This window comes from Tursiops truncatus, chromosome 1, assembly GCF_011762595.2.
Source record: "Tursiops truncatus isolate mTurTru1 chromosome 1, mTurTru1.mat.Y, whole genome shotgun sequence".
Classification (NCBI taxonomy): domain Eukaryota; kingdom Metazoa; phylum Chordata; class Mammalia; order Artiodactyla; family Delphinidae; genus Tursiops; species Tursiops truncatus.
The window spans coordinates 104,090,077-104,113,507 of NC_047034.1; the positions used below are offsets into that span (position 1 = coordinate 104,090,077).

Genomic DNA, 23,431 nt, shown 5'->3' on the forward strand with positions numbered 1-23,431 from the left:
AAAATGAGAAAGATCAGCAGCCAGATATAACATGATTAGAGAAGCGATTGAAGTGAGTAAGGTCAGTTAGAGGTTATCAGCTTGGTGAATGGCGGGGAGGGTATATTAGGAATAAGAACGGGTAGTTTTAAAATAAAACGGCGAAAAATGTGGCTCCTAAGTTTGTAGTGCAAAGATAAAATAAGAATGGAACCATTTTATTATCTTCTGGTATTGAAAATAAACTTACTTGGAGACACAGTTTGCAAGTAAGTTATTAATACCGATTGAGGTATTATTGTACATTTGCCTTATCCTATAAAAAAAAACTTATGAGCTTTTTAAAAAACCTTTGATTTGAAAACTAAGTAAAACCCAAGAAAGTTTTGCTATAGTGGTATTTTCTGAATTGCTAGTACTTTCAACTAAAAAACTATTTGAGATGAATAGTAAGAAGAGCTTGTAATTGTATTGCTGTGTTTGGACTTATAATAGTACATTTAAGCCACGGTTTAAGAGACATTCTAATTGGTATGGGAGTTGGTATGAAAACAAAAGATAACAAAAATTAATACCTGGACTACCAGTGTTTAAATTTTAAAAAAATAGATATTGTTTTAAAAATTGGGGACAGTTGAGAACACACTGCTTTTATGAGGGGGATCCCTAAAATGTAGTTCCCTCTGGGATATTTAAGATGTAATATGTTTGTCTTTACTGGAGTTTTTAAGAGTTCTTAAATTGAATGTATATATACTGTTATCTTACAATGAATACCATTATTCTTAAAATGGAATTAGAAAATATGAAAAAATTATAAAAGTAATATAATTTTAAAAGTATTTTTCTGCCTTTTTTAGAGTTAGTAAATAGAACAGAGTTTAGGAGTTAATAGAGTCTTGGAGTTTTAAGACAGTATGTTAGTCTTATAACAAGCTTATATTGTAACCACTCTCACAGTTAGTATAGACTTAACTTTGGTTAGTAAAGAAGTTAGTGCGGTTTCTGGCACCATGGTAAAATAGGGAGGTACGTTTGACTCCATCCAAGTTACCTGTGGAAGCAAATCAGCTAAAGCAGAAGAGAATAGGTTGCCCCCTACCATGGGTGGGAAAAAGATTTCATCCACCTCTCTGAAATTTGGGGTTTCTATGTAGATAGAGTGGGTGAGAATAGATGACAGCAGAACAATCTACTTTTCCTTGATTATTGGATGAACTGGTGGTTTGGGAATAGGAAGCTTGCTTGAAAGCCCTGCCCTAACCTCTTTCTTAAATAGTTCCCTATTTATACTTTTTTGTGGCTGCAAACTTACTGGAAATAGACCTATCCTCACCTGTGTTCGCTGCCATGGGTCTCTGCACGCTGAAAAGCCATGAAAAATCACTGCATAAATAAGGAGAGGCAACAGTTTAAATGGGTTGGAAACTAGGAAACCAAATTGACTATTCCATATATATTGATCCAACTGAAACAGCTCATACAGTAAAGGAGGAGATAGAGGTAACCGTCAGCGGCTGTGGTGGAAACAAAAGTCTTATGCAGTGAAACTGAATGTCTTAATGGTGGCATTGCCATTAACAGTGATACAAATGGCTTCCTAAGTAGGTGTCCTTTGGTGTGACGTTGCTCGCCTAATCATCTCCTGGTTTATCTCATTTTCCAAGCCTTATTCACCAACTTTCCTGTCAAATTTGATTACCCAGTACCCTTCTAACAGCTTTTTCTTAAATTAATTGGAATTGATTTCTTTCCCACTCTCCTCCCCTTTTACAAATTGAATTAAAAATTCTTGATATGTGGTTTTATAAAAGTTTTATCTAAGTAAAAATAACAAATGTTTGAAATAAAGAAATGGCAAAAATGATAACTAAAACTTGCAAGTTTCATTCATATCAAGCAAAGGCTAAAACTTTTCTAGGCCAAAACCTTTGAATGAGAAAAAGGAATTTTTTAATTAATAAAAAATTAGGACCACTAAGCAATATTAGGCTTGAGCTTTTGTGTGATGAACTCAGAGCACTGAAACATATGAAGTAGAGTTTCTTTAGAGAAATTGGTAACATCAGTCTTTTCAGGAGACTAACTCTCAGATTTTAATAGATCAAGTAAACAAAAAGGCTATAAAGATTTGAATAACAATATGCTTTATTTAATAGGTGTATGTCAAACTTTGTTCCCAATAAAGAAATACACATTTTTTTTTCCAATTTATGTGAATTAAAAAAATTTTTTTAAATGTCTTGGGCTTGAGAATTTGAAATTTTAATAAGAGAAATTATATAGGTCAATATTTTTTGACTACAGTATAGAAAAGCTAGATGTTAAAGCCAAAATGATCGTAACTACTTGGACGATTAAAACTCTGTATCCTACTGGAACTTGAGCCTAAATTTCATACTATTTAAAAAGGAACAACAGTGAAGACATGACACATCAAAACTGATGAAATGAATATCTTTTTAAACATGGTGGATTAAATAACCATTTTCTTTGATATCAAACCCCTACTAGAATTATAGTAATTTTTTTTTTAATCATAGGCTGTCAAGGACAAAGAAAACTGGAAATTTGATCACAGAAGTAAAACTTTGGAAGCTGGAAAGCAACAACTTCGTAGCTCTACTTTCTACTCAACTTTCTACTTTCAGTGGGGAAGGCCTAGAGTGGTCTACAATTATGCTGTTGAACCCTGGGGTACTTCAGGAATTTAGTGGCTACAGGTTCCTTGAAAGAATTGTCTAAGAGTTAATAACAAGTTAACAACACTCATGGTGCCAAGAAACTTTATCGAAGTTTCTTTTCTGATATTCAAAGGGAAAACCTCTGTGCTTGAACAGTAGGCAAGCTCAGGTTAAGGGTGTCTGTCATACTCAAAAACAGAGAATTGAGTAGAAATTTACATGTTGAACTGGGAATCATCCACAGTCTCTTTTCTCCTCCTAGTTCTGAGAATACTAAGTATCAGACTTCTTCCCCCAGATGTGAGATTGGAAGATTCATCCTGCTGTAGCAAACTGATTGTCAGGAAAAAAGACCAACAGATAATAATAGATAAGGATCCACTAGGGAAATCATCAGGCTGATCATCTCACACTGACACCTACCCATTAACACAGAACTTCAAGGCAACTTTTTAAAAAAAAGATTCTTTACCATTATAGTTTATCACAAGATACTGGATATAGTTCCCCATGCTACACAGTAAGACCCTGTTGTTTATCCATTCCATACACAGCAGCCTGCCTCTGCCAATGCCAAACTCCCAGTCTATCCCTCCCCTGACCCCAGCCGCAACCCATAAGTTTGTTTTCTGTGTTTATGGCACTGTTTGTATTTTGTAAATAAGTTCATTTGTATCATATTTTAGATTCCCCATATAAGTGATGTCATATGGTATTTGTCCTTCTCTGATTTACTTCACTTAGTATGATAATCTCTAGGTCCATCAACTAGACAACTTTTAGGTGTTTCATTTTAAAATATGAGATTAAGGATCATTAAACATTTTAGGATAACCACAATAAGAAAGAGAAGAAGGAAACAGAAACTTTCTATTAAGTTTTAAAACTTTCTATTTAAGGTTTAAAAGAAAACTTTAAAAAGTTACTGATATCTTTGCAAGTAAGGGGATAATTGTATCTTTGAAATAAGAAAGGATGCTATAAAAAAGCAGTCCTCAGAAAAAAAAGACAATCTCTTTCTTAGACATATAGAATATGGAATACTTAATAGAAGAGTTAGAAATTTAGGATGTTAAATTTCTAGTTGAAGTTTAGAAGATAAAATTGAGAATATCTTCCACAAAGTAAGACAAAAGAGATGTAAAGTAGGAGAAGATAAAATTAGAGGATCACTCTTGGCAAGTTCAACATGTGAAAAATCAGAATTACAGAATGGGAGGAAATGGATGGAAGCAATTATTTTTAAATAATTGAACAAAAATCTTGAGTTTCCACATGAAAAGGACTCATAGCATGCACAGCATGGTGACTGGAAAAAAAAAGAACCATATCAAAGTACATCATGATGGAATTTCAGACACCAGAAATAAAGGGAAGATCCTGAAAGCTTTTGGTTATGGAGCATATAAAAGATTAGGAATCAGTAACATTGGATTATTATTAATATTAATATTATTAATATTATTTCAATCAATAATGAAATAATGCCTCAGAATCCTGAAGGAAAGTTATTTCCAGACTACTAATTCTGTACCTTCCCAAGCTGTCAAATGTGGGAGTAGGCTAAAAGTATGAAACATGAGGTGGTTAGAATATTTACTTCAAATGTACTGTATCTCAGGAAGTTAGTAGAGTACATGGGCTCTATCGGAACGATTGGGTAAATCAAAAAAAGGAGGGATCCAGGAAACAGGATTTAGTACAGGAGAAAATGATGATTGTGCAGGGAGATGCAAGGAATGTGGCTGTGCAGCAGGTCTGAAGAATAATCAGTTCCTGAGGAGGACAAAGGGATCTAGATGGTATGTCTTCTGAAAATACACACACAAGATATAGAAAGGATTTTTGTGACTTTATTCGTAAGGGATATTTATCTGTAGTTTTATTTTCGTGTGTTTGAGAAGGATTGGTGTCAATTCTTTAAACGTTTGGTTTAAAGGTAGATTTTACCAGAGAAGCCAGCTAGTCCTGGCTTTCCTTGTGGGGAGTTTTTTCATTACTTACTCAATCTCTTGTTATCAATCTATTCAAGATTTCCTGTGTCTTTCTTTTTTTTTTTTTTTTTTTTTTTTTGCGGTACGAGGGCCTCGCACTGTCATGGCCTCTCCCGTTGCGGAGCACAGGCTCCGGACGCGCAGGCTCAGCGGCCATGGCTCAGGGGCCCAGCTGCTCCACGGCACGTGGGATCTTCCCGGACAGCTGCACGAACCTGTGTCCCCTGCATCGGCAGGCGGACTCTCAACCACTGCCCCACCAGGGAAGCCCTCCTGTGTCTTCTTGAATCAGTTCTGGTAGTTTGGTTTTTTTCCTAGGAGTTTGTCCATTTCTTTTAGATTTCTTAATTCGTTGCCATTCAGTTGTACGCTTCCCTTATAATTTTTTGTTTCCTATTATAAAGCCAGTATTAAAACCGTTTTCATTCATGATTGTAATACACCTTGAGATATTTTAGGTTTGGTTCCAGACCACCACAATAAAGTGAGTCACATGAACTTTTTGGTTTCCCAGTGCATATAAAAGTTATGTTTACACTATTCTGAAGTCCATTAAGTGTGCAACAGCATTGTGTCTTAAAAACAGTGTCTATACTTTAGTTTAAAAAAACTCTATTATTAAAAAATGCTGACCATCATCTGAGACTTCATCAAGTTGTAATCTTTTTGCTGGTGGAGGGTCTTGCCTCAGTGTGGACGACTGCTGACTGATCAGGGTGGTGGATGCTGAAGGTTGGGGTGACTGTGACAACTCTTAAAACAAGACAACGGTGAAGCTTGCCGCATCGATTTACTCTCCCTCTCACTTGAACACTTAGAGGCCACTGTAGGGTTATTAATTGGCCTAATTTCAATATTGTTGTGCGTTAGGGAATAGGGAGACCTGAGAAGAGGGAGAGAGGTGGGAGAACAGTCAGTCAGTGGAGCTGTCAGGACACACAATATTTATTAAGTTCACCATCTTATGTGAGCATGGTTTGTGGTGCCCCCAAACAGTTACAATAGTAACATAAAGATGACTGATCACTGATCACCATAACAAATGTAATAATGAAAAAGTTTGAAATGTTGTAAGAATTACCAAAATGTGACACACAGACACAAAGTGAGTAAATGCTATTAAAAAAATGGTGCTGATAGACTTGCTTGATGCAGGGTCACACAAACCTTCAGTTTGTTAAAAAAAAAAACACTAACTGCGAAGCTCAATAAAACAAGGTATGCTTGTAATTTGTCTTTTTTTTTTTTGGTCAGTAGCTAGCTGAAGGTTTGTCAATTTTGTTGATATTTTCAAAGAACCAGTTTTTGGTTTCATTGATTTTTCTTTATTTTTTAAAAAAATTCTGTTTCATTTCTGCTGTAATCTTTATTATTTCCTTCCTTCTGTCTGCTTTGGGTTTGATTTGCTCTTTTTCTGCTTCCTTAGGATGGATGGTTAGGTTATTGATTTGATATCTTTTAAAGTAGGCATATATAGCTATAAATTTCCCTTTAAACACTGCTTCCACTTCATCCCACCAGTTTTACTGTGTTGTGTTTTTTTCATCTCAACATATTTTATAATTTCTCATGTGATTTCTTCTTTGATCTAATGAATATTTAGGAGTTTATTGCTTAATTTCCACATATTTGTTACTTTTCCAAATTTTCTTCTGTTTTTAATGTCGAGTTTCATTCCATTATGGTTGGAGAACATACTTCATATGATTTGATTTCTTTTAAATGTGTTGAGACTTGTTTTATGGCTTAACGTATGGTCTATATTGGAGAATTACCCATGTGCACTTGAGAAGAAAGTGTGTTCTGCTCTCCTTGAGTATTCTGTAGCTATCTGTTAGGTCTAATTAGTTTGTAGTGTTCAAGTCTTTTATTTTCTTGTTGATCTTCTGTCTGGTTCTATCCGTTATTGAAAGTGAGGCATATAAGTCTCCAACTATGTTTGTTTTTGTCTGTTTCTCCTTTCAATTCTGTAAGTTTCTGCTTCATATATTTTGAGGCATTGTTGTTAGGGATATATATGTTTATATAGTTCATCCATAATTTTTAATGAATTGACCCTTTTATTATAAAATGTCCTTCTTTGTTTCTAGTAATGATTTTTTTCTTAATATCTTATATCTGATAAGAATATAGCCACTCTAGCTGTCTTTTGGTTATTGTTTGCATTGTACATCTTTTTCTATCCTTTCACTTTAAATTTACTTGACTCTAAAGTGTCTTTGAATCTGAAGTATGTCTCTTGTAAGCAGCATATAGTTGGATTGTGTTCTTTTACGCATTCTGCCAAATTTCTGCTTTTTGACTGGAATGCCCAATTAATTTGCATTTAATATAATTACTGATAAGGTAGATTTTATGTCTTCCCTTTTGCTGTTTCCTATATGTCTTAAGATTTTTTCTGTTGTTGTTCCTTTATTCCTCTATTATTGTCTTCCTTTGTGCTATTATTGTCATGCAAATTGTCTTTCTATGTCTTTTAAATCCAATAGGAGAAAAAAAGACTCACAGATTTTTAAATGACAGTGTATTTTTTTTTTTTTTTTTTTTTGTGTTACGCGGGCCTCTCATTTTTGTGGCCGCTCCCGCTGCGGAGCACAGGCTCCGGACGCGCAGGCTCAGCGGCCATGGCTCACGTGCCTAGCCGCTCTGCGGCACGTGGGATCTTTCCGGACCGGGGCACGAACCCGTGTCCCCTGCATCAGCAGGCGGACTCTCAACCACTGTGCCACCAGGGAAGCCCTACAGTGTCTTTTATGTTTACTTATCAGGTTACCTTTACATGCCCTTTAATTCTTCAGGCATACTCAAGTTACTGACTACTGTCCTTTGATTTCAGCCTGAAGGACATCCTTTAATATTTCTTGTACAGCAGGTCTGCTAGCAGACAGTTCTCTCATTTTTTTTACCTGTTCAATGTCTTAATTTCTCTTTCATTTTGGGAAAGTAGTTACAGAATTATTGGTTGACAGTCTTATTTTTTTCAGTACTTTGAATATGTCTTCCCATTGTCTTCTAGCTTTCATGGTTTCTGACATGAAATTAGCTGTTAATTTTATTGAGTATTTCTATATGACAAGTTGCTTATCTCTTGGCTTCTTTCAGGATTCTCTCCTTGTTTTTTGAGAGATTGATTATGAAGTATCTAGGTGTGAATCTTTTTGAGTTTGTCCTACTTGTGATTCCTTGAGCTTTTGGGGTGTTAAATTAATGTTTTTCATTAAATATGGAGTAATTTCAGCCATTATTTATTCAGATATTACTTCTTCCCCTCTTTCTCCTCTCTTTTGGGACTCCCATTCTGTATTGGTGTTCTTAATGATGTCCTTCAGGAATATTAGGCACACTGTTTTGTTTTTTCCTTTTCTTTCTGCTCCTCAGAGTGGATAATCTCAATTGGTGTATCTTCAGATTCACTGATTCCTTCTTCTGTCTGCTCACATCTGCTACTAAAACCTTGTAGTGAATTTTTCATTTTCATTCTTGTACTTTTCAGCTTCAGAATTTCAGTTTTGTCCTTCATGATTTCTCTCTCTTTTTTTTTTTACCAATATCAAGAACTATACACATTTTATTTTCTACAGACCTGAATTTGACTTTTTAAAGTTAAATTTACACACATTTACATGCACAAACTCTCTGTATATTTTTAACAAATGTATATACATTTATAGCCTACATTCCTATAAAGATGCAGAGTTTTTCTATCACCTCAAAAATCTTCTTGTGTTGATATTTTCTGCTTGTGAGACATCCATACTTTCCTAAGTTCCTTTGACATGGATTTCCTTTAGGTCTTAGAACATATTAAAGCTGATTTATAACTTTGTTCACTAAGTCCAATGTCTGAGTTTCTTCAGAGACAGTTTCTTTTGACTGCCTTTTTTTTTTAATGTGTATGAGCCATACTTTTTTTTTTTTATTGTTTTGTCATTTTTTTGTTGAAAACTGCATTTTAAATAATGTGGCAGCTCTGATGATTAGATATTCTCCCCTCCCCAGCATTTGTTGTTGTTATTGTTTGTTGTTGTTTGTTTAGTGATTTTTCAGAACTAATTCTGTAAAATATGTAGTCTTTGCTATGTATGGCCACTGAAGTCTCTCTACTCAGTTAGCTTAGTGGTCAGCCAATAATTGGACAGTGATTTCCTTAAACGCCTGGGACCAGTAAGTCTCCCAGTATTTGTTGAGAGGCTCTGTGTGTGTGTGTTGGGGAACACCTTCAGCACTCAGCCAGTAAATTTGTAACTTTGCCTTACCCTTCATTTCCGGTTTGTGCAGAACTTCCAGGTTAGCCGGAGGTGAGCACTTAGGACCTTCTCAGGCCTTTCCTGAGTATGTGTACAACCTAGAGCATGTGTGCAGCTCTGGGCACACATTTGACCATCTAGATTCTCAGGAATATATTGGAGCTTTTCTAAGCCCCAATTTTTTTTTTTTTCTTTTTCTTTTTTTTTTTTTTTTTTTTGTGGTACGCAGGCCTCTCACTGTCATGGCCTCTCCCGTTGCGGAGCACAGGCTCTGGACGCACAGGCTGAGCGGCCATGGCTCACAGGCCCAGACACTCTGTGGCATGTGGGATCCTCCCAGGCCGGGGCACAAACCCATGTCCCCTGCATTGGCAGGCGGACTCTCAACCACTGCGCCACCAGGGAAGCCCCCAGTTTTTCTTTTTAAGCTTTTTGGTTAGTCTATTGTTGGTCTTATCTGTTATCCACTGCCTCAGTCAGCTGTAACATGATACAGTTTTTTCCAGTCGTTTTTTGACAAATGCCCTTGGGGAAAGGCTTTTTTTTGCACTGAGTGCCCTCTTAGGTCAAATTTAAGATAGCTTTGGGAGTGGTGTCTTCCAGGAAACCACCAGACATGTCAAATAATGACAGCCCTCTGAGAATGCAGTAGTGAAGGAGCTCTCACCCTCTTCTGCCCCCCTCAGGTAACTGCCAGGCTGCTGGTTTTCACCAGGCCTGTGGACTGTTGGCTTTCAAGTCTACTGTGGCACTAGGGTGGGAGGATGGGAATAGGGCAAAATAAATGCCACAGAGTTTGCTGGTCTCATCAAGATTCAGCCACCTTTCTTGAATAAACTCTCCCCAGATTGCTGCAAGTCTTTGGTTAATTTCTAGAGTTCGGAAAACGTTGACTCTGTTTTTGTCAGTGTTCTTGTTGGTTTTATGGAGACGATTTTTGAATCTCCTTATTTTGGTATTTTTGCTGGTGTCTTACCATTGAGTTTTCCAAATTATTTTATATATATAATTTTATTTTAACACACTAGTCATTTTAAAAAATATTTATTTTTAGCTGCGTCAGGTCTTAGTTGCGGTATGCGGGATCTCTGTTGCAGCATGTGGGACCCTCTGCTGCAGCATGCGGGCTCCTTGTTGCAGTGCGTGGGCTTCTCTCCATTTGTGGTACATAGGCTCAGTAGTTGTGGCACTCAGCCTCTCTAGTTGTGGCCCACATGCTCAGTAGTTGCGACGCGCGGGCTTAGTTGCCCTGCGGCATGTGGGATCTTAGTTCCCCAACCACGGGTCAAACCCATGTCCCCTTCATTGGAAAGGCGGGTTCTTAACCACTGGACCACCAGGGAAGTCCCCAAAGTTATTTCATGTTTTAGATATGAGTCTTTTGTCAGGTATGTAGTTTGCACACATTTTCTCCAAATTTGTCACTTGCTTTTTAATCCTCTTCACAGGATCTCTCACAGAGTAGAAAATTTTCATTTTGATCAAGTCCAGTTTATCAGATTTTTTCTTCTAAGGATCATGCATTTGTTATTTCTAAGAATACTTTTCTGTCTTTAGAGCCTGATAATTTTTTTCTATCTACCAGATTAATAATATTACATTTTTCATGTATACCTATAATCCACTTTGAATTAATATTGGTATAGAATGTCAGATTTAAGTCAGTGTTTTGTTTTGTTTTTTCTCTCCACATATATCCAGTTGCTCTTGTACAATTTTTTCTCCATTGAATTGCTTTTGCACTTTCAAAAAATCTATTAGCCATCTTCCTGTAGGGCTATGGAATAATTTGGGGAGGTTACAGAGGGATATAAGAGGGTAAGTCCTTTTCTTACACTGGAAATAATCAGATGCAAAATGAAAAATCAAGATATAACTGTATTGTTTAGAAATTGGTGGGGGGGGACTTACTGCTGTTTTTCATAACATGCTTTATTTGATTTTTAAAATATGTATTTGTATAACTTTGATTAAAATAAAAACAAAATACTATAGGATAATGCTAGTGCCTTATTTACGGAAAAATTCAAAGCCTTAAATGTCTGTGCTTTTAGTTTTGAAACATTTTTACTGTGGAAAAAATGCTGAGAATAATGCATGGAAAAAATGTCCAACTTAAGTATTCAAAAGTACATACCTGCTTAGTCACCCACTGTCAAAAATGAAAACATTGCCAGATCCTCCACTCTGCTTCTTCCCAAACCTCTTCTTCTCTGTTAGGGTATTACCATCCTACGTTTTCTGGTACTAACTTTTTTGCTTTATATTTTTACTATTAAAAAACATATTTTTGAAATGTTTTCTGTTAATGAAATTTATGTAAATGGGTCCTGGCTTTTCCAGTTTTGTTTATGAGCTTTAGTTCTATTGTTGCATATAACTGTAATTCATTCACTTCTATTGCTGTACAGTATGTGAATAGTCCACGGTTTATTCATTCTATTTTTGATGGAAATTTGAGTTATTTCCATTTTTAGGCTTCTGTAAATAATGCTATGCATTAACTTGTACGTGTCTCATAGTACACACATGCACATGTGTATATTTAGTAAATACTTAAGAGTTTAATAGCTTGGTTTTAGAGTGTATTTATGTTTAATTTCAGAAGACATTCAACATTTGTTTCCCAAAGTGTTTGTAGCAATTTATAGTCATCAACAGAGTTCCTTTTGCACTTCATCTTCTCCAACACTTTATATTGTTAATCTTTAATTTTAGCCATACTAGAGGGTGTGTAGTGCTGTCTCATAGTGGTTTTATTTTCCATTTCCCTGATTGCAAATGTGATTGAATACCTTTTATTACGTTTATTGAGCAGGTTTTGTAAATATTTTGTGTATTTGAAAAAGAATGTGTATTCTGCAGTTTTGGGGTGCAGTATTTACATGTGTCTGTTAAGTCAGGGGTCCCCAATCTCCAGGCTGTGGACCAGTATTGGTCCACAGCCTGTTAGGAACCAGGCTGACCAGCAGGAGGTGAGTGGCCAGCGAGTGAGGGAAGCTTCATCTGCGGCTCCCCATGGCTCACATTACCACCTGAACCCTTCCTCCCCCCACCCACCGCCACCCCTGCCCCCCGGTCCGTGGAAAAATTGTCTTCCATGAAACTGGTCCCTGGTGCCAAAAAGGTTGCGGACTGCTGTGTTAAGTCAGTTTTGTTAATCATGTTGTTCAAAACTTCTGCATCCGCACCAGCTTAACTTCTGCATGCTTGTTCAATTAGGGAGGTATGTTAAAATCTGCTGCTGCCATTATGGATTTGTCTTTCTTGTGTTGCTGTTGATTTTTGGTTTACATATTGGAATCCATATTACTAGGGGCACACAAATTTAGAATGGTTTCATGTTTCTGATGAGTTGAACCGCTTATCATTATTGATTCTTTTTATCTTTGGTAATGCTTTTTTGCTTTGAAATCTACGTTTATTGATAATAACATAGCTACACAAGCCTTCTTATTGTTAGTGTTTGTGTGGTTCATTTTCTCCCCCCAACCATTTATTTTAAATTTTTCTGCTCCTTTATGTTTTAGAAGTATTTCATGTATACACCATATCATTGTTGTTTTACTTTCAGTCCCATCTAACACTCTTAGTCTTTTAATTATAACATAAAATTTATTTAGATTTCATAATATTACTGGTTATTGGGACTTAAGTGAGTGATCTTATTATGTGCTTTCTATTTATTAGGACTGTTGTATTCTTTTTCTCACTTTTCTTGCCGTCTTTTGGATTAACTATTTTTATTACTTCTCCCCTTCCCCCGTCTTTTTTTTTTTTTTTTTTTTTGCGGTACGCGGGCCTCTCACTGCTGTGGCCTCTCCCGTTGCGGAGCACAGGCTCCGGACGCGCACGCCCAGCGGCCATGGCTCACGAGCCCAGCCGCTCCGTGGCATGTGGGATCCTCCCGGACCAGGGCACGAACCCGTTTCTCCTGCATCGGCAGGCGGACTCTCAACTACTGTGCCACCAGGGAAGCCCCCCGTCTTTTTTTTTTAACTGTTGGTTTTGTCTGCTAGCCACAAGTATCTTTTTGTTTATTTGAAAATATCTTTTTTTCATTTTTGAAGAATAGTATCACTGGATATAGAAGATGTTCCAGTATCCACTTTTTTCTGGTGATAAGTCAACCATTACTTGTATTGTCATTTCCCATATATAACCAATCACTTTTCTCTGGCTGTACTCGAGGTTTTCTCGTTGGCCTTTAGTAGCTTGACTATGATGTATATGTAGAAATGGTTCTTTGTGTTTATCCTGTTGGGTTTGTTGAGATTTTTGTATGTATAAGTTAATGTTTTCTACCACATTTGAGATTTTTTTTCCATTATTTCTTCAGCAGAAATTATTTTGTACCTTCTTTACTCTTCTCGCATTCCGTTACATCTTATTGTACATATGTGTTGAGTTGGGTGTCATCTATTTTGGACTGCCTGATATTGTCCTACTGGTCTCTGAGACTCTTAATTTTTCTTCAGTCGTTTTACTTTCTTTTTTTTTGGATTGGACAGTTTTATTGCCCTGTCTTCTAGCTCATGAGTGCTTTCCTCCGCCATCTCTAATCACCTCCTTTGGGTGAATTTTTATGTCATTTATTTTATTTATCAGCTTTTTCTTTGTTATAGTTTCTGTCAACTCTTTGAATGTATTTTCTTTTAATTCTCATAACATACTTTAACATAGTTGCTTGGAATTCTTTATATGCTAACTCCTATATTCAGGGTACTCAGAATTATATCTACTGACACCCCTTTTTTCCTGAGTATGGATCACTGTTTCCTGTTTCTTTGCATATCATGAAGTTTTTGCTTGAAAACTGGACATTATGAATATATTTTAGTGACTGGACTCTTTTAATGTTCTTCTGAGAATTCTTGTGTGAAGTTTATAGTCAGATTTTGAAGCTTGATTGTGGTTTACATGTTTCTAGAGATTCCACTAATTCCCAGCTGTTCTGCTGGGCTTGGATTCTGTCCTCTGACACTTCAACCTTGTAGGGCTTCAGCTTCCTGCTGCCTAAACTGTACACAGTTGAATGTACCCTGTCGAAACAGCATCAAACTTACAGTAAAGCTCTGTTTTTCAAGTGTAGCTTTCTCTCTGGCCTCTGTCAACTTTTCCCCCTCAACTCCTTCAGTTTTCCTCTGTGCATACATAGTTTATTAGTCATCCAGTGATTTGGGCAAAGTTTACCCTGAGAATTTTTGTTATATTCCTTTTTTGTTTCTCTCACTACCATGCTTTCTCCATTTAAATTTACAACTGCTTTTCCATGCCTCAGTTCTGAGCCCTTTGGTGATGTTATCTTTCTCCAGAGATAATTTTTGTTTATTCGTGCCACACCTGAGGTCTCCAGCAGTCTGGGTTTACCTTAATTAAATTTTAAGGACTGAGATTTTTATTTGGCCACCTAGATGTGTTCAGGTGGGGCTGCAGTGCATGTAAGAACTTTTTTTTTTTTACTTCTGGTTCACTACAGTTTAATCCTTTAGGTTCTCAACTCAAATACTGGGTAACATTTAGTATAGTACTCAACAGTTCTGAACCTTGCAATCTCCATTTGATCCCCCTAGCTCTACAACAGTGTCAGAAATAATGATCAGTTTCTCAGCTGAATCAGGTGGATTGGCAAATAACCCAAAGGTAAAAGCATCCTCAGGTGCTGGGTTTCTATCTACAGGTCTCCATCTTGTCTTGGATCTTGGCCTGGTCATTCTTCTCTGTTGTGTTAACTTTTTGATGCCATCAAATTGACGGTTTTTAATATCTTGCTCAGTTTTTCTAGTAGGTCTCGGTGGGTTGATAAATATTACCTCTTCTGCTATTATTGCAGTTATTTGAATTGACATGTTTGAATCAATGAGTGCAAATGATAGCATTAGGATAATGTCTCTGTCTCTTGGCTTTGATTTTTTTCTGTGGTGACTTTATTCCTGAATATGTTAATCTCCATGAGGTGGTAAAGATGGCCACTGTCTGCTATGATCTACATCATTGTCATAGCTGTTATTTCCACTGGAGAGTATACCTTTCCCAGTAGTCCTTGCAAACATCATGAGAAGGATTCCAGATTTCCCATTCTGGACTACATTCCCATCCATAATAAAATTATGATGGCTAAGAGAACAAGGTACTCTTATCAGCCTGGGTATCACTTGTTCATCCCTTGATCCAGGGGTGGGCCTAAGATTGGTGCAACTTTAATAGTTGAGTAAGAGTGTTTCCTTAAAGGAAAATACCATTAGCGTAAATAGGAAAAAGAATGTTAGGCAAGGTTGCAGCTTGCTCTGCAACAGTTTATATAGATTTGTGGCATATCCTGAAAGATTTCATTGTATTCTTGAATCCAGTAAAACTATCTAGCAACAAAATTTCATGAAAGATTGTAGTTGACTGATAACATTAGTTGTTAAAATGATTTTGCTCAGTTTATATATCTCTGAGATTGACAAATTGTGGCATGTTTTCTAGAGTCACTGTTAGTAAAATAATAAAAGAGATTTTTATGTCTCCTTTTCCCTTGCCTTCAAAAGTTAAGAGACCTAGATCAATCGTTAATCTAAAATAACTCTTTCTAGGGATAAGAATAATATGGTATCTTTAAGATAGAGTTGCTATATCAGTTAGCTATTGCTGTGTAATAAATTACTCTAAAACTTGGTTTAAAACAAACATTTATTATTAGAACAAGTCTATGAGTCAGGCAGTATTTCTAGGCTTGGCAGGGCTCGTTTAAGTCTGCATTCAGAAGCAGCTCAGGAGGATGATTCTGCTGCTCTTGGCTGGCTTCTCTAGGATGGCCTGGGGTGGGACATCTGGGCTATCCTCTTGTCCTCCAGCAGATTAGAGTGGGCTTGTTCTCATGGTAGTGGCAGGATTCCAGGAGAGCAGAGGCATACACAGTCTCTTGAAGTCTAGCTCAGAACTGGCCAACTGTGACATTTGTTACATTCTATTGATCTTCCTTATAAGGTCAAGCCCAGAATTAAAAGGACTGGGGAAGGATTCTACCTCTTGGTAGGAGAAACTGCAAAGCCTTATTGCCAGTTGCATGAGTAATGGGATGGTACAGAATTGGGGTTATTTTTGCAGGCAGACTTTTTGACTCATGTTGTAGAATTAATTTTTGATGTTATTTTGTTCTAGGTCAAGCCCCATTATATTTCAGTAGGAATTGAGTTTAAGTATAGAAGTTGTGACAAGTGTAAATTAAATACATTGATCTGTCCAGTAGTCCAGATGACTTGTTTTACTTGTTTCATGGGATGTGTCTGATGAGATTTTGGAAGCATTGGTCATGTACTGAGTTACCAAATATAGGGTAATTGTAGTGCCAGTTGTCTTACGAGTTGTAGGTGTTAATAGATGATTAATTTGTATCTTTACTCTTTTAGTTATAAATGACAATGGTTTTTTTGTGTTTATTATTATCATTCTAACCTTCTTAATTTGAGATTTGACTCTATTTTTTCCCTGCTTATTATTCTTTGCATATTCTGATATTTTAAATAGATTTATTGAAGTACCTTTGACATATAATAAATCACACGTTTAAAGTGTGCAGTTTGAACGGGTTTGATATCTGTATACATCCATGAAATCATCACTACAAGATAATAAACATATCCTTTATCCTCAGAGGTTTCCTTGTGCCCCTTTGTAATCCTTTCCTATTTATTGCTCCTCCCCTAATGCCCAGACAATGACCGATCTGCTTTCTGTCATTTATGGAGTAGTTTGAGTTTTCTAGAATTTTATGCAGATGAAGCTATGCAGTGTGAAATCTTTTTGTCTGCATTTTTTTTTCACTCAGCATGATTATTTTCAGATTCATCTGTGTTGCATGTGTCATTAGTTAAATTCTACTTATTCCATTTTACAGATATGATTTAAGGATTAGTGCTAGACATTTTTTCCCTCAGCTTTTGGCTATTACAAATGAAGGTGATTATTTGTATGTAAGCCTTTGTGTGAACATATGCTTTCATTTCTTTGGGTAAATACCTAGGAGTAGGTGTATGTTTGACATTTTAAGAAATGGTGAAACTGGGCCTTCCTTGGCGGTCCAGTGGTTAAGACTTCTCCTTCCAGTGCAGGGGGTGTGGGTTCAATCCCTGGTCAGGGAGCTAAGATCCCACATGCCTCGTAGCCAAAAAACCAAAACATAAAACAGAAGCAATATTGTAACAAATTCAATAAAGATTTAAAAAACAATACTAAAAAAAAAAAAGACACGTTGAAACTGTTTTTACAAAGTGATTGTACCATTTTATCTTCCTGTATGTGTGAGTTAGAGTTTCAGTTCCTTCACATGTTCACTTGGTATGGTCAGCCTTACTAACTTTAGCCATTCTTGTAGTTGTGTAGTGATAACTTGTTGTGGATTTAATTTGCATTTCCCTATTGACAGATGATACTGAGCATGTTTTCATGTACTTACTTGTCATTCATGTATCTTTGGTGAAGTGCTGCTTCAAATCTGCCCATTTTATAATTGGGTTGGTTGTTTTGTTGTAATTGAAGTTTTAAAAACAGATTTATTGGGATATAATTGACATGCAGTGAAATACACATATTTAAAGTGTACAGTATGATAAGTTTTGAGATACATATATATACACTCAGGAAGTCAACACCACAAAACAGGATAATGAATATATTTATCACGCCCGAAAGTTTCCTCTTGCCACTTTGTAATTCTTCCCTCTTCAGCTACATTCCCCTTTTGGGTCTGTCTTTCAAAAGCATTTAATCTAGGGTTGCTATAGTTAGTGCTGCCTGACTTAAGAGGTTTTATACTCTTTCTAAAGGGAATAGGCATTATTTCTGACTTTGTGTGAGACTAGGGCAATAATCCCTCTCATCCTTTTGAGTGGCTCTTTCCTTCACCTTGGGTAGTTTCCACACAGGCTTGTTCTAATCGTTATGCAGCTGAATACTTAAGGGTGTGGTAGCTCTATGAAGTTGTCTTCTCTCCAGTATTCTGCCCTGCAATCTGTAGCTGTCATGGCTTCGTTGGACTTCCAGCTGAGTCTCCTCAGTTCAGGGAGACCATCATATTCTACCTGGGTAGCTCTTCCCTGGGGGGCTGTATTTTCTTCAGGTGGTAAGTTGGGAATGTTGGAAGGCTCACCGCATTTGTTTCTCTTCTTTTAGGGTTCACCATCAGTGACTGCCTAATACCTGAAAACTTTCATTTCATATATATTTTTTGGTTTCTTAGGCTTTTCAGGTGGAGGGCAACTTCAATCCTTGCTATTCCATCTTGGCCCTTGTATGTAATTTTTTCTTGATATTTCTTTGTTTTTTTAAGTTGTAAAATACACAACATTAAATTTACAATCTTAACCATTTTTAGTTGTACAGTTCAGTAGTGTTAAGAATATTTGTATTGTGCAGCCAGATCTCTAGAACTTTTTATTTTGTGAAACTGAAGCTCTACCATTAAACACTAATTTTATTCCCCCCCACCCCATCCTTAACCCTTGGCACCTACCTTTCTACCTGTTTTTTCTGTTATCTTGACTATGTTAGATAATTCATACAAGTGGAATCATACAATATTTGTTATTTTGTAATTGGCTCATTTCACTTAGCATAATGTCCTCAAGTTCATCCATGACGTAGCATGTAACAGGATTTTCTTCATTTTTAAAGACTACATAATATTCCATTGTATGTATATACTGCATTTCCTTTATCCATTTATCTGTTGATGAACATTCAGTTTGTTTCCACCTCTTGAATAATGTTACAAGGAATATGGATGTGTAAATATCTCTTTGAGATCCTACTTTGGAATATTTTGGTGTATACCCAGAACTGAGATTACTGGATCATATGCTAATTCTGTTTTTAATTTTTTGAGGAACTGCCATACTATTTTCTGTAATTGTTACACCATTTTACATTCCCACCTACATTGCACAAGAGTTCCAATTTTCTGTATCCTTTCCAAAGCTTATTATTTTCTTTTCTTTCGGTAGTGGCCATTCTATTGAGGTGTGAAATGATATCTCATTGTGGTTTTTTTTTTTTTTTTTTTTTTGCGGTACGCAGGCCTCTCACTGTTGTGGCCTCTCCCGTTGCGGAGCACAGGCTCCGGACGCGCAGGCTCAGCGGCCATGGCTCACGGGCCCAGCCGCTCCACGGCATGTGGGATCTTCCCAGAACCGGGGCACGAACCCGTGTCCCCTGCATTGGCAGGCAGACTCTCAACCACTGCGCCACCAGGGAAGCCCCTCTCATTGTGGTTTTGATTTGTATTTTTCTTGAACATCTCTTCATATACTCTTTGAACATTTGTATATGTTTTTTTGATATTTGTCTATTCAGATCTTTTGCCCATTTTTTAATCAGGTTGTTTTGGGTTTTTTTGTTGTTGTTGAGTTGTAAATGTTACTTACATATTTTATCAGATATATGATTTGTAAAAATTTTCTCCCATTCTGTAGATTACCTGTTCACTCTATCTATTGATTCCTTTGAAGAAGAGGCGTTTTTAAGTTTGTGGTAGTCCACTTTGTCTGTTTTTGCTTTTGTTGTCTCTGCTTTTGGTGTCATATCCCAAACTCAATCTCATGAAGCTTTTTGCCTTTTTTTCAAAGTTTTAGCTCTCATGTTTATGTCTTTGATCTATTTTGAGTTAATTTTTTAATGTTGTATTAGGTAGAGATCCAACTTCATTCTTTTGCATGTTTTGATCCAGTTTTCCCAGCACTGTTTATTTCCCAGCACTATTATAAATGGGATTGTTTCATAATTTTGTTTTTCATATTGTTCATTGTTAATATGTAGAAGCACAACTAATATTTGTGTATTGGTTTTGTATCCTGCAGTTTTGCTGAAACCATTTATTAGTTTTAACATTTTTTAAAGAAGTTTTAACATTTTTAAAAGAATTTTTAACATTTTTTAAAGAATCTTTAGGACTTTCTATGTATAAGAGCATGTCATCAGCAAACAGGTAATTTTACTTCTACTTTTCCAATTTGTGTGCCTTTTATTTTGTCTTCTTGTCTAATTGCTCTGGTTTGTACTTCCAGTATTGTGTTGAGTAGAAGTAGCAAGTGTGGGCATCTTTACTTTCTCTTTGCTCTTAGAGAGAAAACTTTCAGTCTTTCACTGTAGGGTATGATGTTAACTGTGGGCTTTTCTCATGTGGCTTTTGCTATGTTGAAGTGGTTTCCTTCTATTTCTAGTTTATTGCATGTTCCTATCATAAAATGGTATTTTTGTCAAATGCTTTTTCTGCATCAATTGAGGTGGTCACGTGGTTTCTATCCTTCCTTCTGTTAATATGATGTATTGCATCAATTGATTTTTATTTGTTGAACCATCCTTGCATTCCAGGAATAAATCCAGTTTGGTCATGGTGAGTATCATTCTTTTGATGTGCTAATGAATTCAGTTTGCTGGTATTTTGTTGAGGATATTTGCTGATATTCATCAGGGATATTTGTCTGTAGTTTTCTTTTCTTGTTGTGTCTTTGGCTTTGGTATCAGGGTAATGCTGACCTCATTACCTTGAATGAGAATGAGTTTGTGCATGTTCTTTTATCTTCAGTTCTTTAGAAGAGTTTGAGGAGAATTCTTCTTTAAATGTTTGGTAGAATTATCCAGTGGAGTCATCTGGTTCTTCTTTTTTTCATTGAGAGGGTTTTGATTACTGCTTCAATCTCCTTACCTAGTTTCAGGTCCGATCAGATATTTTAGTGCTTCCTGAGTCAGTCATCATGGTCATGTGTTTCTAGGAATTTATCTGTTTCTTCTAGGTTGTCCAGTTTGTTGGCAGCTAATTGTTCATAGTAATGTTTTATAATCCTTTTGGCATTTGTTGTAATGTCCCCTCTTTCATTTGTAATTTTATTTGAATCTTCTCTCTTATTTTCTTAGTCTAGCTAAGAATTTGGCAATTTTGTTGATCTTTTAAAAAACAAACTCTTGGTTTTGTTGATTTTTCCCCCCTATTTCTGTTCTTTGTTTTATCTCTGCGTTATTCTTTATTATTTCCTTCCTTTTGCTAACTTTTGGTTTAGCTTGTTCTTATTTAAGTATAAAGTTAAGTTGATGATTTAAGATCTTCCTTTTTTAACGTAAGCATATAAACTTCCCTCTTAGTACTGCTGTCACTGAATCCCATTAGTTTTGACATGTTGTGTTTTCATATTTATTTGTCTCCTAATATTGTCTAAATTCTCTTGAGATTTCTTCTTTGACCCATTGGTTGTTTAAGAGTTAGTTGTTTAGTTCTTGTATTTGTGGATCTTCCTGTTTTCCTTTTGCTTTTGAGTTCTAGTTTCATTTCATTGCGGTGAGAGAAGATAGTTTGCATGATTTCAGTCTTAAATTTGGTTAAGACTTGTTTTTGTGGCCTACCTTATACATATTTTTGATGTGTTATGTTTACTTCAGGGTTTAATTCTGAAGACTTTTCTAATTTGTCAGTGTTTAATTTTCTAAAATATGTTCATGCCTTTTCAATATACTTAAAATACTTGAAAAATGAAGACATTACTTTTTATTTATTTTTTAAAATAAATTTATTTGTTTATTTATTTATTTTTGGCTGCGTTGGGTCTTTGTTGCTGTGCACAGGCTTTCTGTAGTTGCAGCGAGCAGGGGCTACTCTTCATTGCAGTGCACGGACTTCTCACTGCAGTGGCTTCTCTTGTTGCGGAGCACGGGCTCTAGGTGTTTGGGCTTCAGTAGTTGTGGCACATGGGCTTAGTTACTCTGCAGCATGTGGGATCTTCCCAGACAAGGGCTCGAACCTGCATCCCCTGCACTGGCAGGCGGATTCTTAACCACTGTACCACCAGGGAAGTACCAATATTACTTTTTAGAAATTTTAGATTTATAGAAAATTTGAAAAGAATAATACAAAGACTTCCCACACTGTCCTTCTTCCCCCATGCACACTTTGTTTTCTCTATTATTAACAACTTACTTTAGTCTGGTACAATTGTTACAGTTAATAAACCAATATTGTTACATTGTTATTAACTAAAGAACATAGTTTATTCAGATTTCCTTAGTTTTTACCTGATGTTCTTTTTCTCTTCCAGGATCCCATCTAGGATACTACATTACATTTAGTTGTCATTTCTCTTTAGGCTCTTTAAGGTTTTGTTTTTGATGACTTGACAGTTTTGAGGAGTATTAGTTAGGCATATCGTAGGATTTTCCTCTACTGGAATTTGTCTGATGTTTTTCTCATGATTAGACTGGGATTATGGGTTTTGGGGAAGATATATTTGACATTTTAGTTTTCAGTTTTCTCTTAAAATGTACCTTTTGAGGTAAAACCAGTTATATCAGTTACTTTAAGTGTTTTCTCTTTTCTGTATCCCCCTTCCGGTATTAACCTAAAGAATATCCTAATTATATTACACTTTTAAGGTATGGATTGAAAAGGAACTTTCTATCAAACTTCCTTATAAAATCCACCTTTTAAAAAAATATAGTGTTTAAAATGGCCTGGTTTATCTCTTTGGGGAACAGATACAATTAAAAGTGGGTTTTTCCCCCCAGACTTTGAAATATAACTGTGAGCAGAACAAGATAAAAAAATTAAACAGCGAAAGTCAAAGTTAGTTATTGTGTGTAGTATTTGTGTATGCTCTTGTTTTATTTATTGTGATAAATGTACATATAATGAAATTTAACATTTTAAACATTTTAAAGTGTATAGCTCAGTGGCATTATGTACATTCACTTTGTTGTGCAAACATGTACCTCCTTTTGTATTAGTCGGCTAGGGCTGCTATAATAAAAAAACACAGACGAGGTGGCTTAAACAACAGAAATTTAATGTCGCACAGGTCTGGAGGCTAGAAGTCCAAGATTCGAGAGTTAGGTTTGGTTTCCACTGATTCCTGTCTCCTTGCAGATGGCTGTTTTCTCACGGCCTTTCCTCTGAGCCTGCATCCCTGGTGTCTCTGTCTCTTCTTATAAGGACACCAGTCATATTGGATTAGGGCCCTACCCTTATGACCCTATTTAACCTTAATTACCTCCTTACAGGCCCTATCTCCAAATACAGTTACATTGGGAGTTGGAGCTTCAACATGGGAATTTTATGGGGACACAGTTCAGTCCATAGCATCTTTTATGTAGTGCTTCTAATTTATCTCCCAGAAAACCTGCCATCATCATTAATATATTAGTTTCCTAGGCTGCTCTCACAAATTATCAAAAACTAGGTTGCTTAAAATAATAGAAACTTAATTCTATCACAGTTCTGGAAGCCAGAAGTCTGAAGTCTATCACTGGGCAGAAATCAAGGTGTCAGCAGTGATGATCTCTCTCCAGACTCTATAGGAGAATCTGTTCCTTGCCTTGTCTCAATTCTGGTAGCTGCTGGCATTCCTGGCTTTGGCTGCAGTCTTTAAGGCCAGTGTTTTCAAATCTCTTTCTGCTCTGTCTTTACCTTCGCTGTGTATAGTCAGGTGTCTCCATGTCCCCTTCTTTATAAGGATACATGTGATTGTATTTAGGGCCCATCCAGATGATCCAGGATAATCTC

General features: G+C 36.3%; 1 protein-coding gene across 12 annotated transcripts in view; it reads left to right on the forward strand.

The window, feature by feature from the left end:
- ZNF644 (zinc finger protein 644) overlaps positions 1-23,431 on the forward strand; it is a 114,720-nt gene that overhangs the window by 10,200 nt on the left and 81,089 nt on the right. The window contains exon 1 of one of the 12 annotated variants that reach the window (XM_073811257.1): positions 3,579-4,465. The exons of the other annotated variants lie outside the window; for them this stretch is intronic. The gene's annotated coding sequence lies outside the window, so the exon portion shown is untranslated. Of the gene's footprint in view, positions 1-3,578; positions 4,466-23,431 lie in introns of those variants that run through there. 12 annotated transcript variants of the gene reach the window in all.